The following is a 16,809-nucleotide window of genomic DNA, read 5'->3' on the forward strand; positions in this document are numbered from 1 at the left end:
AGGGGCCCGCGGGACCAGCACTGGGACCACTGAGGGCTCTGCAGAGGGCGCTGGAGGCACTAAGGACGAGGCTGAGAGCGCCGAGAGTGGCTTAGGAGAGGCTGATCCAGCAGGCTTGGGTGTCTGGGAAACTGAAGGTTCAGAGGGTGAAGATGGCTGATTACCTGTGGAAACGCTGATTAATTGTCCTTTTAACTGAGTTATTTCATTAAAAAAGTTCATGAACATGGGTAGGCTGAGAAGACCAATCTTAGACAGGAGGATCTTTTCTATGATATTGCAAGTGAGTATGTTGTGCCTAGGATCCAGGTTTTTCCTTTAGGGTGGTAAACGGTCTTTGTATTTGTGCAGAAATATCCAGAAGTTCGGCGGGGGAAAACTGAGAGGCTCAGATGTGGGCGCTGAATGGAGAGTGAGAGGAAGAACCTAATGTACTTGGGGCTGATGGGATCATGGTACCAGCTGAGGATGAGAGAGACGAGGAGACTGCCAATGATGATGGGAGAGACGTGGTGTTGGCTGCCGGTGGTGGAAGTGACGTGGAAGCAGCCGGTGGTGGAAGTGACGTGGAAGCAGCCGGTGGAGGGAGGGATGTGGAAGCAGCCAGTGCCTGGTGTGACGTGGAAGTGGCCGGTGGAGGGGTTGAAGCTGCCGCGGCCGGAAAGGATTTGGTGGCTGCCACGGCCAGAGAGGACTTGGTGGCTGCCGCGGCCGGTGGAGGCGTGGTAGTGACTGCAGCTGGTGCCCTCTTACACCGACGGTGGCCGTGAGATGCAGAGGAGAAGGTTCCCGGCAAACAGGGTCCATCCGGAAAGCTGAGTGTGCGTTGTCCAGGATTCAGAACTTCTCCTCCGTGGAGAGGGGCAAACAGAGAGGGGAGTCCGTTTAGTCGTGGCCGGATCATTATATCATGGGCGGTGGAGAACGAGGCGATCCCAGAGCGCAGGCTAATTTTGAAAATAAAACTAATTTATTTAGAAATGAAGGAAAACAAAACAAAAAGCTGATGTGGCAGCAAATCAAAGACAAAAAGACGACTGAATAAAAACAAAGCACAAGAGCATGAGGACAAAACACTAGAATTCCTTACAGGTATGAATACTTTTGCAAGGTACTGTGTATAGCATATAGCATTATGGAGGGCAGCATTAAAGTAGGTATGACCAACTTTTTATCTAACTGAATGAGGAATTCACATATTGCTGTTTTCATGACCAGTTTCGATTTTGTAACCTGACAATTCCAATTTTGGCTCATTCTACCTTCTCTCTCAGAACTGTGATCATACATGTATTTATCCAGTTTCTTTACCTGCTTTTTCTTTTTGAATTGCGGGTCAGCTTATGCCTATCTCCAGCTGTCATTGTGCGAGAGGCACCACATAGAAACAAAAAAGACAAACAACCATTCACACTCTCACTCACACCTAGGGACAACTTAGAGTTACCAGTTAATCTAAAACAGGAGTCTGGAGTACCCTTAAATAAAATACCTAGTATTCCTTAAAGGAATGGATACTGCCCACCACCTTTAATGTCAGAGATTTAAACTAAGATAGTCTTATGCTGAAAATGACTGATTTGTATGATTCATTTACAAAACTACCTAATTTCTGAGGGTATACAGACATGTTACAGCACCCCCCCCCCTCCCATTTCGCCTGTTTACATAAACAAATCTTTTTTATTCATGGACTTATAACAAATAATACCTGATCTTGGGTATGACCCGTCAGAACATCTCTGTGGGTCATTCTCAACCATGAGCTGCTTCAATGAGTCCCCCACTTCCTGTGGTGAAGGCCATTCAGATGGATCTTCAGAGTAAAGTCTTGCCCCAACCCTCTCCTCTGCACCTCTCTGTTCCTCTCGTCCATCATCATCATCATCTTCACCTCTCTGTTCCACGTTCTCCTCTGTGGTGTTGGTCTTGCCATGTCTGCCTGCACTAATTTTCCCAAACTCACACAGTGGTGGTCAGCAGAAATTCAAACCCTCCTGGGTATCTAGGTTTTTGTGGCCTCACAAGCTGAATTAGTCCTACCTGATGTCATCTCTGCTCTCCTCTACAGCAGCTGATCACTGACCTCATGTCTGTCTCCTTCATTCCTTCTCTGTGTTCTTCTTTAAGTCATATGGTCAAACAAGTATTTTTTAATAGCTTTAAATAAATTGCACATCTTGCTATTTCACTTTTTCAATATAAATAATATTTCAGAATTAATCACTTGGTATAAAGTGCCTGTTTCTACACTTCTAGCTAACATTAGTCCGACCTGTCTCCTTCCTGTCCTGATTCTTTCTCTCTGTCCTCACAGCTGAATAACATGAACTTTGTGCTCAGGAGGTTTAATAAATACAGCAGTCAAACCACATATAAAAACATGAAATCTTAATTTTAAATGATATCCTTGTTGGATACGTCCGTTACCCGCACGTCTCCCACGTCGGTTCTTCCTCAGCTCGCAGGGGACATCAGGTCGTTCGGCAGGGGGACACAAAGCAGACCCAGATAGCAATTGGACTCCGGACTGGATCCGTTCCAGATGTAGCGTAGGCTCCGGAATGGATCCACAAAACGGATCCAGATCGGAGTCCACTTGCACATTGCAAAGGATCCAGAATGGATAAGGATCACGGATCTGGGCCAGACCCAATCCAGATCTACTCATTAAGAGCCTCATCCAGCCCGGATCCGTTTTGGACCCGTTCATAGAATACGTCATCCGGCCTGGATCTGTTTTGGACCCGTTCATAGAATACGTCATCTGGCCCGGATATGGTCTGTACCCGTTTGTGATACTTATATCGGAGGTGAACTCATTTGGTCCAAATTCTTTATTAATCATGAGTTAACAAAAGTAAATACAGATAAACTTGCTTACCAGCCAGAAATGACTACATAAAAATCTCACCAATTTAACCTTATACACATGAAAATGATTTATTGTGAAGCAGCAAAAGACTTAGGCTATGTGTAAATTAGTTTTGGAGCTCCACAGTGACACAGTTGGTAGCACTGTTGCATTGTTAGAATCCCAGTAAAGGGTATTTCTGCTTGTCGTTTGCATCATCTCCCTGTATATGCACGGGGTCTCTGGGTATTTAATCTCATCTGCTGTCCACAAACTGTGCTGTACCGCTCTCCCTGTCTCCTTCCTGCTCTGTACCAGGACAGTTACCTCCACCAATCTCCCTGAAGATCTATGGGCAGGGCCGGACCTAGCCTGTCTGGACGCTTCCCCTTTCCCTCCAACCTATGAGTTATTCTGGCGAGACACTTAAAGAGCTGGCACAAACACCAGATTGACCAACACATCGCTACAAGTGGCTAATAACAAGACAATAGAGACAAAAAACATGAAAACGTGATGAAAATTTATAAATGTATTTGTATTTTCAAAACTGCTTTCATCAGTTACATGTTTATGTCAGTTAAACAATAAGTCAACCTAGAAATTAACCAAAAATTAACACAGATAAACACACACTTTCAATTACACAAACAATAAACAAAATAAGCCAGAAGGGACATAACAGTCAATCACATGTTATTATCAGCTGAGTGAACCTCATGTGTCGCAGTGCGTCACCTTGAGGTTCCCCTATCTGCTGCCAGGTTGAACCACCTGATGGCATGCTTGCAGACATCCTGCTCTGTGGAAGCATCAGCAACCCGATTTTTTCTGACACAATCTGTAATCACAAAAGCAGATTTTCATAATGACAATTAACTTCAAATATTGACAAATGACAATTAATTTCATAATGACAATTTGATAATCTGATAAACTAAATAAACAAGAAAAAAATCACAGCGTACGAGTAGAGCTGCTGAGACAGGCTGCCTGCTCTCGCAGCACCATGTTAAGAAGATAAGTATGTAATTCTGCAACAGGCAGCTGACAAACCCACATAGAAACTCCTTTATTTCTTCCTGTCCAGGTAAGCCAACTTTATCTTGAATTTCATAATTTAATGAATTATTTTAATGTTTGTTTGGCTACAGAAACAAACTCTTCCTGATGTGACTTTGCTGTAACACTTGATGTTGTTCATTACTAAACTCCATGTGTGATCTCACCACAACACTCACTATTTCTGTGCTTCCAGTCCACCTTTATCCATTTCTCTCTCACCTAGGGTCTTTTCTCCACTAATCCTAATTGTAATTATGTTGATTTAACTTAAACACATGCGCCTCCCTCTATGTCGTCTGAATGTAAGCCTTTTTGTTGGAATTTTCAAATATTTATTTATTTCCATTTCCCAGGATCCCTATTGGCATTTCCAATTACTTACATTGTATGGCTGTAATTGCCTCTGTAATTGTAATGGCTACCAGACAATCGTGCTAAATGAGGCAAGACCGAGAGGCTAGAAGCTTGCCTTCATTAAGAGCTAATGGGATTTTAGAAAGGAGGCTGACAACTCATTTCATCAAAAACAGAAATGGAAGGAAAACAAAACAGTTAAAGGAGGAGAACCAAATAAACACCATACTGACTATGTTGCTCCTTTCCTTGTTGCAAACTATAAAAAGAAAACCCTCCGCTTTTGTTTATTTCCACAACTCAGTTTATTTTAATTAGTCAGCTAAACATTAACAAGCTTTTATTTTGGAAACTGTCTTAAGGCAGCAGTTTTTTTTTTCTACCAAAGTAAGAACACTAGATGACAAAGAAAGTGTGCATTATATTGCATTGAGGACATCTGGGCCAAGTACTACTACATTATTCAAACAATTAAATCGGTGGTCTCCAACCTTTTTAGCTCCACGGACCAGTTCATTATCAGACAGTATTTTCACGGACCGGCCTTTAAAGTTGTGGCAGATAAATACAACAACAAAAAAAAATGATACGACTGGCCATTGTGGTGAACAGGTAGCTGAGTTGTGAAGTGTCTTCAAAAGGTGGATGTTCTTCTGGGTCTTCATAACTGCAGCAGCGATGCAGTGATCAAAGAAATGACTTTACAGACATAAGTTATTCTTGAACAGTGAGAGTTCATTCAAAATAATAGAGTCTGGCCCAATCAGTGAAATACCCCGTTTCTCTGGGGCTGCTTCTTTTTATAAATATTAACCACACCCAGCTGTAGAATAACACACACACTTACACACACACGTCCCACTGGGACGGACCTTACCAGTATGGATTTAAGTACATTCAATTCCCTTTATGGTGATAAGCTGAGGTCTTGAGATGTGCAACAGTGAACACCTCCATATACGTCTTTGTGCAGTTGCTTTTGACAACGTGAGCTTAGGAGAACACAATCCACTTCCAAAAAAGGGATTGTAGCTGAAGACAGTGACTCAAATTGGAATTCAGGCCCCATCGCAACACAGCACAGATGTAGCCCAGATACCTCAGTTGTAAGACAAAGCTCTCTCTTTATCAGTCAGTCTCTGTCCCTACCCTCACATATGGTCATGAACTTTGGATTGTGACAGAAAGAACGAGATCTTGTATACAGATGGTTGAAATGAGTTTTCTCTGCAGGGTACCTGGGCTCTTCCTTAGAAACCCAGCGATTAAAATGTATTTATATGCACAAAAAATGTTCCACACACACATTTGGATGTGTGAAAATGAATGTTGTGTGAAAAGTGTGTGTAAATATACACAGCCTTTTGACTTGCTATGAGACTGTGCAAACTTTTTCATTTGACAGTATCAAACTACTGTGATGTCAAATTAGGAAAGAAATAAAAAAGGCGAAACGAAATTAGAATAAAAGCGAGGCGGAACAGTGGTTGTACTACATGGACTATAAGAGGGACGGACAGTCACGGAAGTGGAAGAAGCGGCAGATAAGGTAACAAAAAGCAACCAGGAGTTTGGAGTCACTTTTGAAGAGGGATCTGCTTGTGTGGCAGGCCTGTGAGGAGCGGGTACAACTACAAACAAGCAGAGAGGCAGCCGGTAAGGCAGAGAGTGTATTTTTGCAAGCTCGGACTGCTAGATTGCTTATGTTTGAAGTAGCTTTAGCCTAGCCTCCGGCTGTATACCAGTTCACTGATGCCTGTGGTGACAGCTACACCTGAGCTGAAATGTGTTGGAGTTGTGAAATCTATTGGGTCATTTTTTTTGTGATGGCTGCTGTGTTGAGGTTTTTAACTAATGGACTTGATAAAGTTAGAGGTTGAACTGTTTGTTGACTAACCCTAACCCTAAATTAGGTAAAATAATAACTTGAAAGTATATTTATAAAATAAACATTCATTGTTAATCTAAAAAGTAAACAGTTCAAATGTAAATATTAATTTGATATTGTTGCACTTTAAAGTTAAAGAAGTTAGTTATTTTATTTGTTTAAGTTTAAGCACTTCTGTGGGTTGATTCACAATGGTTTGCTTAGTATTTTCTTTGCAGTTTGAGTAAAATTAGTTTATGTAAATTTATATAATAATATTTATCCATAAATTATAATAATAATATTTATTATTATTTCTTTTTTGGGGGGGGGGGGGCTTTTTGAAAGGTTTTTACCTGCTTCTTGACCAACTGTAGAAGAAATGTCCTGACACTAACAAATAAATGGAGGATAAATGAAGAAACTGCTTGGTCCTTTGAGTAAAATCTAGTTGATACAAATCTGCGTAGATGTAGCCATCCCTTTTCAAGTGGGAAAGCTGCACAAATTGAAGGCGAACTTGACAATTACAATGTACTGAATCTCACCTGAATGCACCGAAATATGGCTCCATTTGGTTTTTCACTCAAGAAGCATTTAAACACACTGTTTGTACATTGGTTTGAGCATTTATGGTTTAAAGCTGGACGATGAAACCTAACCACATTTAACATAACAACATAACATATAATTATTTTGATCATTTTGCATGCCTCAAAATTGATCAAAGCAACTAAAATTTCCTATCTTTTTGCCATGTGTATTGTAGATGTGAACACGTATCAGTAACCATGATCATGTGAGATACACAGACAACTTAGGCACATAAAATAATTTTTTTCACTGAGATGAAAACTGTATCGGATCAGCAAATTATTTCAAAACAAGCCAGGTTTAATGATTCTTTATATTGAAAAGGTGTAGACAATGACACTTTGCTATAAATAGCTGGGTAAAGACGTGTATAATTGGGAAACAATGGCAACTTTGCCACTGCTGGAGGACATAGCCAATGGAAGAATTCAGAGGGAGCGTGTTTTCAGGGATCACACCGACCTGCTGACACATGATGATTCCTGACTAATTAGTTGATTTAGATTGCCCAGGGCTATCCTTTTGGAACTCTGCGCTGAACTGGCCCCAGTGTTACAGAGGGAAACTAGAAGGAACTGTGTGTTAGCAGTGCTGGTTCAATCCTCACCATGCTGGGATTCCTTGCAACCCTGAGCTATGCTATGCCAGTTGTATATGATGGCCTTCTCTGTATGATGCCCAGATACATCAAATTGCCCTGCACCTTGGCTGAAATGCTCTGTCAATGCACAGCAACTTGTTTCATCACAGTCATTATTTAAGGAATAAGCCTATAAGTTCTACCAAGCTCTTGAGTGCCTCTGTGTTTACAGTATTTTTGAAATGGATGGAAGAAAACTGTGTACGCCTTCACCGAGAGTAGGAGGACAAAAAAGATTATAAGCAACACTTGACAAAGGGCATCCTGATGGAGATTCTCAATCATCCAGGACATGGTAAAGTTGCTTAAAATGTAATACAATGGTTTAACAGTGTAACTCACGCCAAACGCTAACACCATCATCACCTGATACAAATTCCATGAAAAGATACAGGGTAGCATTGAGTCATTTGGACATTTGGTCAGAGAACCCCACATCCCTTTGTAAAGGCTGTGACTATGCTAACAGCAATGAAATGGTCTGAGACCACATTGGGGGAGTTTGTTGATAAAAACAAAGTAAGAGAGAAGCTACTGAGCCAAGGTCCTGAGCTGATGTTAGAAAAAGCTATTAACATAACCCTTTCCCATGAGCAAGCCCAGCCACAGTTAAGAGCAACGGCCAATGACAGTCACAAAGCCCTTCAGTACACTGGAGAACTGGCAAAACAGGTTTCACAAATATATATTTTACAAATGCACAAGACAAGTCACCCACACCCACCATGCAGCAGCCGAAGGTCAGCAAGAAAGACACGGCCTTCTGAGATGAGACATCAGCTTTACAGCAGGCTCAAACCACCCAAGTGTGTGACCCACAACTTTGAGCATGATATGGACGTGGTCAAACCAAGGCAGATCCTTGACCTGTGATGTTAAGTGATGTTCAGCTATATATTTCACTTTTTGTTGAGATGTACAGTTACAGTTAGAAATTTATTAATTTTATACATATATTTTAGTTGAGCATTACTGAGCATAACTTTTTAACATTGTGAAAGTTTAAACGTTTTTATGTATACAACAGCCTTTAATTTGTTGAATTGAGATGTAATGTTTGGTTATAATCTTCAAATGAGACTCTTGTGTTGAAATATCCTGCAATGAATACCAGATATGTGCTTGTTATTGTCTGACTTTGAAGACTGTTATTGTCTGTTGGTGTGTGCTGCTTAACATCTGATTAATGTTTGAAAAGCTTGTGGCTCCAGTGGGAATTAAAAAAACAGTAATTCTGATAAGGCATTGTATTTTATTTATTCATAATCAGGCAAGCACAACAAAGTGTACTGTACTTGATACAATAATTGCTCAAGTGTCTTGTACTGTGAATTATCAAACATCAAAATTAACCATCAACCTTCTGTGCAAACACATTTGATGAAATGAGCCTGTGTTGTGTTTAGTGAGCAGTTCTGTCCAGACCATCACAATAAGCTTAAGGACAAAAGGATAATAGCAAGGGATAAATGTGATTCACAAGGAGTGAGAGTACTCCAGCTGATCAGAGTGTGAAGAGTCAATAAAACTTTTCTATTAACTTTAGCAGCAGATACAGTAGTCTGGCAAAAACTATCAAACTCACATTCACATTCATTTTTTGTTTTTTGAGTCGGGGACTTGTAAAGAAAAAAAAGAACTGCAGTGCTTAGAATTTTTCAATTCTCCTTAAAAACAAATATTTATCTTAAGTATCTCCCCAAATTGGAATACAGCGTCAAAACTTCTAGAAAGTCTCAAAATCCAACAATGCTGTGTCATGTGCAAAGCATCTGACTGGACTGCAACTGTTGGAGACTAGTTGGTGAACAACATTCGTCAGGGTGTCTCCAAAATGTCTTGAAACATTTGTGGGGGTTGTTCATTTCCTAGTATGCAGTCATAAAGGCTCATAGTCTTGTTGCTTGAATTTTAAACATGTTCAAAAAATCTGTGCAAAAATTTTCTCTCAAAGATGGTAACAAAGTTGTTGTGCATGTCTCCATCCTCTCTCAAAGCCTTCTCAATTTATCATCTGCAATTCTAGAGCACTATAGCTGTATTGTGACAAATGCACGTGAGCTCTGTGTAAAGCAATATCTCACTGGACTGTGACTGTTAGAGAACAGCTGACAACTCAAATTAGTGAGAAAATAATGAGAAAATCATGTGTTGCAGACTCATTGAATTCTGAATGTTTGCAACTAAGTCACCAGCAAGTTGTAAGGCTATATTTTAAGTGGTTAACGTTTCAAAAGCACAACTAATTGTCATGGGAATGACTTGCAAAACTATTCTTGGCCATGTGCTTTTTTTTGCTCCTCATTGTACCACCCCCCCCACCCCCCNATTACCCCACTGTAACAGAATTCATGGATCAAGGATTGGCCTGCATAGCCATCTAAAAAGCCACAAGTGACCAGATCTACTGACAGGAAACAAACACATTCATTTTCAAGTGATTGCCACCTTAACCAATCTACTGATTAATCTACTGAAATATAATTTAGAAATGAAGATAGGCAGTTTTTTTTTTTTTAAATAGATATTTTTTTAAATATTTAATATTTCTCATCAGCATGGTTTTTGGACACAGACATTTGACTCGGAGGTTTTCTGTTAAAGGTGTGAAATTACAGCTCTAGCCCTCTTGAGATGAGTTTGATGTGATCAGATTAACTCTGTGACTGTTTGAAAAGAAAATTGGTAACCATGAAATAACATTTCATGCCATACAGCTGATCAATGTTATTTCATGGTTACCAATGGCAACCACAGAGAAAAGAGCGAAGAAACTAAATTTCATTGAGGCACAACTTCATATGATGGTCAATGAGGTGGAGAACAGAAAAAATATAAGTTTTGGGAGCCGCAGTCATGGTCTTACAAATAAAAGGAAGTGTGAGCAGCAACACGTTATCGCTGTCCATTCAGTGAGTGGGACAAAGAAGACCGGGGCCGAGGTGAAGAAAAAGTGGTCAGATTTTAGGGTTGAGGCAAAAAAGTGACTAAGCGTCCACCACCAGAGCATGTCAGCTACAGGTGGGGGTAAAGGCGTACCAAACTGATACCATTTGAAAGAAGGATGGCTGGTGTCGTGCTGAAAAGTGATTGGGCGCGCCCCCGCGAAGGAGCGCGCACGGGTGTGAGTGATATTAAAACATGCCTCCTCTACGCTCTGGGGGTTTGGAAAGGGAAACATTGAATAGTCATCACTGACTGTGTTGCTTTAAGCTAAGCTAGCAATGTGCCTCAACTCTTCTGCAGCTGTCTGGGACATCTCTGCTACGACTTCACTTCCTCTCAAATGAGGCGTTCTCCTGAAACAGCTGAAAGCGCAGACATGAACAATCGATCTGCACGTGAATCCTGCTCCTTCCTGGTTATTGACCAATAGGAGAGAAGCTGGAACAAGAACACAGCCCTCCTCATTTGCATAATGAGGCAGAAATGCACATGGTAAAGGAAGAAGAGGAGACGAGGAAATGTAAAATAAATAAACAAGTGTCAATTACCCCCAAAATACAGCTCTAATCCTCTAGAATTACAAAAACTGAACTGAAAAGGGTTTGAGATAGATTCTACATACCTGTGAGAATTTCGTGATAGTCACTGTAGTGGTCAACTGTCCTTCTGAATGAAACGTGAAAAGGGGTTGTGTGGAGGGACATTTATCTTTAGTTCAAAGTGTATTATGTGATAATTCCAAAAACTGAATTTCAGGCATGTGTGGTCTGGGGAGGAATATATTTATCATCATGACGTCATTATAAAAAAAGTAAATAAAAAGAAGACAACAGTAAAAAATAAAGCAAATATTACTAGTTTTATATTTATTGTGTGTTATAAACATACTTTAACTTTGCATAATTCTTGTCATTTTTATCTCTTACAATCGAAATTTCTGAATTTGCCCATTTTGTGGTTAAACAGAGTAAAAGGTCCACAAGAAGACCATACACTGTCACTGTCAGAGGTTTTTTTCATGAAAAAAATAAATCAAGGGTTGACATAAGAACAACAAAAATAATTAGTTTTAAACATTTTGAATATATAAATCTCTCTCTCCTTCTCTGTCTCACACACACCGCCACCAATTTTTCTGACAGTCCTAAAAGAGAAATGCAGGATTTAAATAGTGCAATTTGTGGCTGCAAATGGTGCAAGTCTCCTCTCTGCATTACTCTTATTTCTTTCTTCTCTTTTGAAGCGGGGAATTGAAAAGACAGCAGTGGAGGGAGCCTGAGGGATGCTCAAGCTTTGTGTTTCAGTGTAGATATGTTGCCTCCCTGCCCCCAAAATCATTCCACTCCTCCCTGCATCTCAAGTCTTTTTAATTAAGTCAGTCTCACTGGCATGGCAAAGGCAGACAATTAGAGAAGGTTTTTTGGATACCATTTTCTTTAAACGATGCCCATTTCTTGTCATCTTTTTGCTTTTTTCTGCACTCCCACAGCTTCTCCCACCACCCCATTCCTGCTGCTCCTCATCTCCTGGCAAAGAGTTGCCTATCTTTTATTTTCTTCCCTTTATTTCTCTTCCATCCTATATTCAGATGTGAAATATGGATTAACTGCTTCTATGTGGCTCAGGGGACGACTTACTGTGAATTGCAAATTTTGCCCAACACAGCAGTTTATTTCAAATGGTAAATTAGTGAAAGCAATTTACTGGAAATGAGAAGCTTCTTTGAACTTCCCCCTTCGAAAAAGTTTTCTTTCTCATTGCATTAGGAAGAAAACATTAAAATATCAATTTTGTGCTTTATTACTAAATTACAATTCTGAAAAACACAATGGGTTTTAATTTATACTCTTAAATTCTGTGAGTAAAGTATTAGGCAATCCTTTCAAATGTTCTGTAAAAAGGGAAAACACGAGTCTTTAGCTTAACTTCTTAATACTGGTGTCAGGCTTTCAAATGTTTTTTTTTTTTCAGATAGACTCAGGAGTTCAGACTGACACAAGAAGAATTGTAACTTAAAATAAGTGAGAGAATACATATTCACCCCCTTCAAAGTGACTGTCCTAATTCAACTCAGAGAAAAGATTATTGAAAAGTACAAGTCAGGGGATTTCAATTCATTTCAGTTTATTTGTATAGTGCCACTTAATAACAAAAGTCATCCCAGGGCACTGCATAAAAACATTCACGTGCATTATAAAAAAGCCAATTAGTACAAGTTATCAAAGGAAGCCAGCAGATTGCATTGAATCTTCACTTTGTCACAATCTCCCATCCTGAGCAAGTACATTGGCGACAGTGGAAAGAAACAACTCTTTAACAGGACGAAACATCCAGTAGAACCAGGCCCAGGATGGGCAGTCATCTGCTTCAACTGGCTGGGATTTAAGAGGACAGGAAAGAGGCTCAAACACGAAATGGCTGGTCCAGCTTCAGTTTCTGACTGAACCCTTGCATGAATTGCAGTATTTTGCTGTTGTCCGTGAGAGCAGACAGGCTATGACAGGTAGAGGATGTAGCGTTGGCGCCTCAACCGTGTTCCAGGAGGTGGGGGGTTGCATCGACGGAAGAGCACCGCAGCCCACGGAGGAAGAGGCCTCAGCCGGCGCGCCCATCTCGGCAAGAAGTGGACTCTTTGAGGGCCGAGGTGGAACAGCTTAAGGCCATACTCAAAGCTCCAGACCCTGTGCCTGTTTTCCAGGAAGCAGCCTGGAAGTCGGGAGAGGATCTGGAAGATGACAGAATCTCTGTGAAGGCCTCCAATTCTGAGTTTCAGTCCCTTGGGGAGTATGGAGGTGAATGATGGTTTGGGAAACTCCTGCAGGAGTTCAGTTAGCTCTGACCCAGGGGAGGAACCAGGCCCGCTACGAGCAACTATTTTGGAAGCATTGGCCAGAGTTGGTCCCACAGAAAAACCCTTTTTTCGCCAGGCTCCAGCGGCCCCTCCGTTTGAGGTCCCACCATCACTGGCCTTCTTGGAGGAACACCAGTGCTGCTGGAGGGATCCTTGTTGCTTCTCCCACCACGGTAGGGATGCACGGACCCTGGCAACCATGCGCAGCCCCGAGGATCATGGTCTAGGCCGCATGCCCTCATGGATCACTGCATTGCATTGAAGGAAGAAGGCCTGCTGTCCAAGTGCCCAGTGTCGGGTGATGGACGACCTTTTGTGACCGCATACGACATTGCGGCCCGTATGGCACAGGTTGGCAATTCTCTCTCTGTTTCCTCCTGGCTCAGTCACAGATGTTGCAGCCGGGCACGGCGGGAGCAGCACTGGGGATACGTACGACGCGGCCCCTCAGGCATTTGGACTCATGTCCAGGGAACTAGGTCATTTGTTGTCCACCTTAGTGGTCACACGGCATCAGGTCTGGTTGGCGCAGGCCGCTATCTCAGACCATTGTAGGCAGAGCTTGCGCAGGCTGCCGGTAGTACCGGGCCAGCTGTTTGAACCAGTGGCCGAGAGAGCACTGGAATGCCCTAGGCAGTCTGGTCAGGTCTCTGAGGCTTGTGGTGGTCGCAATGGCCCGTTCCACAACCACAGAGACGGGACGTACGAGACCCATGCCATCAATTTCGGGCCGCCACTCGTCTACAGTTTAGGCAGCAGAGCCGGACTGTGGCAGGAACTTGACGTCAGCCCAGAGCAGAACAGGCTGCACCTCGGGGGACACTGGCGGGGCTGGACAGAGGCCGGCGCCCCCAGCAGCCGGAATAGGCGGCAGAATGCAGCCTGAGGGCTGCAGTCTGACGGCGGAGAGGTTTTCACGGCTGCACCTGGCCTATTGGGAGGCCCACTGCACAGACGACCGATTTTTGAAGGTCCTGCCATTTTGCATGCTCCACACGTGCAACGTTCTTTAGACCATCTGTCCTGGAGAATGGTTTACATCCATAGACCTGAAGGATGGATACTTCCAATCCACCCAGAAGACAGGAAATACCTGTGGTTTACTTTTCATGGCGTGGCCTACGGGTTTGCGGTCCTGCCGTTCGGGCTCTCCTTAGCCCCTCGGATTTTCACAGGATTCACATTTCCCCTGGGCCTGTCGGGGTTAAAGATCCTACCATCCTACCATATCTCAAAGACTAGCTCCTTTGCGCCCCTCCTTTCGAGAGGCAGAGCAGGCAACGTCGAAGGTCCTGGCCCATGTCGAAGCGCTAGGGATTCCAGTGAATCATCAGAAGAGTTTGCTGATCCCAGCCCAGCAGGTGGTCTTTCTCGGCATGTCCTTGGATTCAGTGGCCATGCGGGCCCGTCTGACTAGAGGAGAAGGTGGACAGGATTCAGTCCCTACTCCAGTCCTTTCAGGTCGGGGCAGCACCTCCACTCCAGCTGTGGCTGAGACTGCTGGGGATGCTGGTAACAGCCTCAGCTTTTACTCCCCTGGGGCTGCTTCACCTGCGGCCCTTGCAGAGATGGCTCAAAAGCCTCCACACTGACCCCCGGGGGTACCGGCAGGTCAAGGTGCGGATTACACCCAGCTGTGCAGTGCTCCTCTGCCGGTGGCGGGACAGAGCATACCTGCAGCACGGGGTCTCCCTCAGCGGTGGAGCCCTCAGGAGGGGCACCTCCACATCAATGTCCTGGAACTGAGAGCGATTTATGGGGCGCTGAGGCACTTCTAGCCCTCTCTCGGGGCGAAGCATCAAACTGGGGGCGTACTGCCCTCCCCCGTTTCAGTCCGAGGAACAGAGGTTGGTGAACACACTGTGCCCAGTTCGGGCATTACAGCTGTACATTGTGGCTACAGGCGCTATCGAACCAGCTGTTCGTCTGTCATGGGGGACAGAACAGGGGGCGGGCCCTTTCGAAACACAGGCTGTCGCATTGGGTCGGCGATGCCATTTTGGCTTTTGGATCTGCGGGGGCTGCTTCCCCCTCAGGGGTGAGGTGCCACTCTACCAGGAGAGCGTCTGCATACTGGGCAGCAATGAGGGGGGTACCACTAGCAGATATCTGTGCGGCAGCATCATGGGCGACACCATGCACGTTTGCACGATTCTACCGCGTCAACGCAGGACACGAGTCTACACTGGCTTCAGCGACTTTGCCTCTGGCTTCATCTACCTCCTGAGAGGGGGGTGAGTATTGCGTTCCTTGTGACATTGCTGGCATCAGTCATCCACTCTGTTTACTGCCACTGGCAGTCAGGAAGGAATGAAACAGAATGGAAGTTACTCTGTAAATATGGTTCTGTGAATTCCTGGATGACTGCCAGTCACACTGGTCACTCTGAACTTCTTCCCCGCGAGAAGATCCGAAGAGGCCAAACGTAGCCTCACACGTGCTATTTATAGACGCACGCCCAGGTGAGCTATGTTTCACATTTGTGACTTTGTTTACATTAATTCTTGACCTGCGTGGAGCGTGAGGAGACATATCCACTCTGTTTACTGCCACTGGCAGTCATCCAGGAATTCACAGAACCATAGTTACAGAGTAACTTCCGTTAAAGACACACCTAATGAGACAGCAGAAACCACTGCACAATATCTCACTGAAACACTGGCAAAAAACAATTTGTCTGAAAAATGTATTACATTTACTGGCAACTATTGAAACACAAATTTTGAAGGAATCCGACATGAAAAAGTGGGAAAGAATGTGTTAGCAAATTTGAAGAGGTTGCTGGAGAACGTGTGCGTTGCCCAGCACACATATTGAATAATTTTGCTCATCATGGGGCAGACACAATAGATGTTGATCTTGAGAGTATCATGTTCAGAATCTATCAGTACTTTCACATCTACACTGTGTACACTAAGCATGAAAAAGTACTGTGATTTTGTTGACATTGATTACAGAAGGATGCTCTCTAACAGCAAGGCAAAATAGCAGTCATTGTTCCCAAGCACTGAGAGGATGATACAGATGTTCCCAGCTTTAAAGGCATATTTTCGGTCTCGGCAAAAGCCACCAATAGTACTCAAGATGTCATGACTCGGGGAGACAGAGGCGAACCCAGAACGCAGAATCATTTTTTAAAGGAAAAAACTTATTTATTGAAACTAAGGAAAACAGAAAAACAAAGGCTGGCGTGGCAGCAAAATGGCAAAACAGGGATTCCAAACTAAATACGGGACGCCGTCCACGGTGTGGTCATAGTTCAGGCAGGCGGCCCGAGCGCCGTCCTCGGTGAGGCAGACTCTGACGTGAGCGAAGAAGGCGTGGACGTGGACCAGGCGGGCGTGAGGGAGCACTAAATCCAATGTTGCAACTCGTCATAAAGGGTCTCGGGGCTGCACTTTGTCTAATCCCTCACCTAGGACCTATCCGCCTTGGGCGACTCTACTGGGGGCATGAAGTCCATGTCCAGATCTCTATATTGGAAAGACCAAACAACCTCTCCACAGACGCATGGCTCAACACAGGAGAGCCACCTCTTCTGGACAGGACTCAGCAGTTCACCTACACCTCAAGGATAAGGGACACTCCTTCCAGGATCAAAATGTTCATACCGAGAAGACAGATGGTTTGAGGGGGGG

At 43.4% G+C, this 16,809-nt stretch overlaps 1 protein-coding gene and 1 long non-coding RNA gene across 2 annotated transcripts in view; one reads left to right on the plus strand and one right to left on the minus strand.

Moving 5' to 3' along the window:
• pknox2 (pbx/knotted 1 homeobox 2) overlaps positions 1–16,809 on the plus strand; it is a 278,934-nt gene that overhangs the window by 68,919 nt on the left and 193,206 nt on the right. The gene's annotated exons all lie outside the window — the stretch shown is intronic.
• LOC119617610 overlaps positions 2,098–16,809 on the minus strand; it is a 112,905-nt gene continuing 98,193 nt past the window's right edge. The window contains exon 3 of the long non-coding RNA XR_005233943.1: positions 2,098–3,695. This is a non-coding gene — a long non-coding RNA (uncharacterized LOC119617610). The remainder of the gene's footprint in view (positions 3,696–16,809) is intronic.

The sequence above is a fragment of the Kryptolebias marmoratus genome, linkage group LG13, assembly GCF_001649575.2.
Source record: "Kryptolebias marmoratus isolate JLee-2015 linkage group LG13, ASM164957v2, whole genome shotgun sequence".
Classification (NCBI taxonomy): domain Eukaryota; kingdom Metazoa; phylum Chordata; class Actinopteri; order Cyprinodontiformes; family Rivulidae; genus Kryptolebias; species Kryptolebias marmoratus.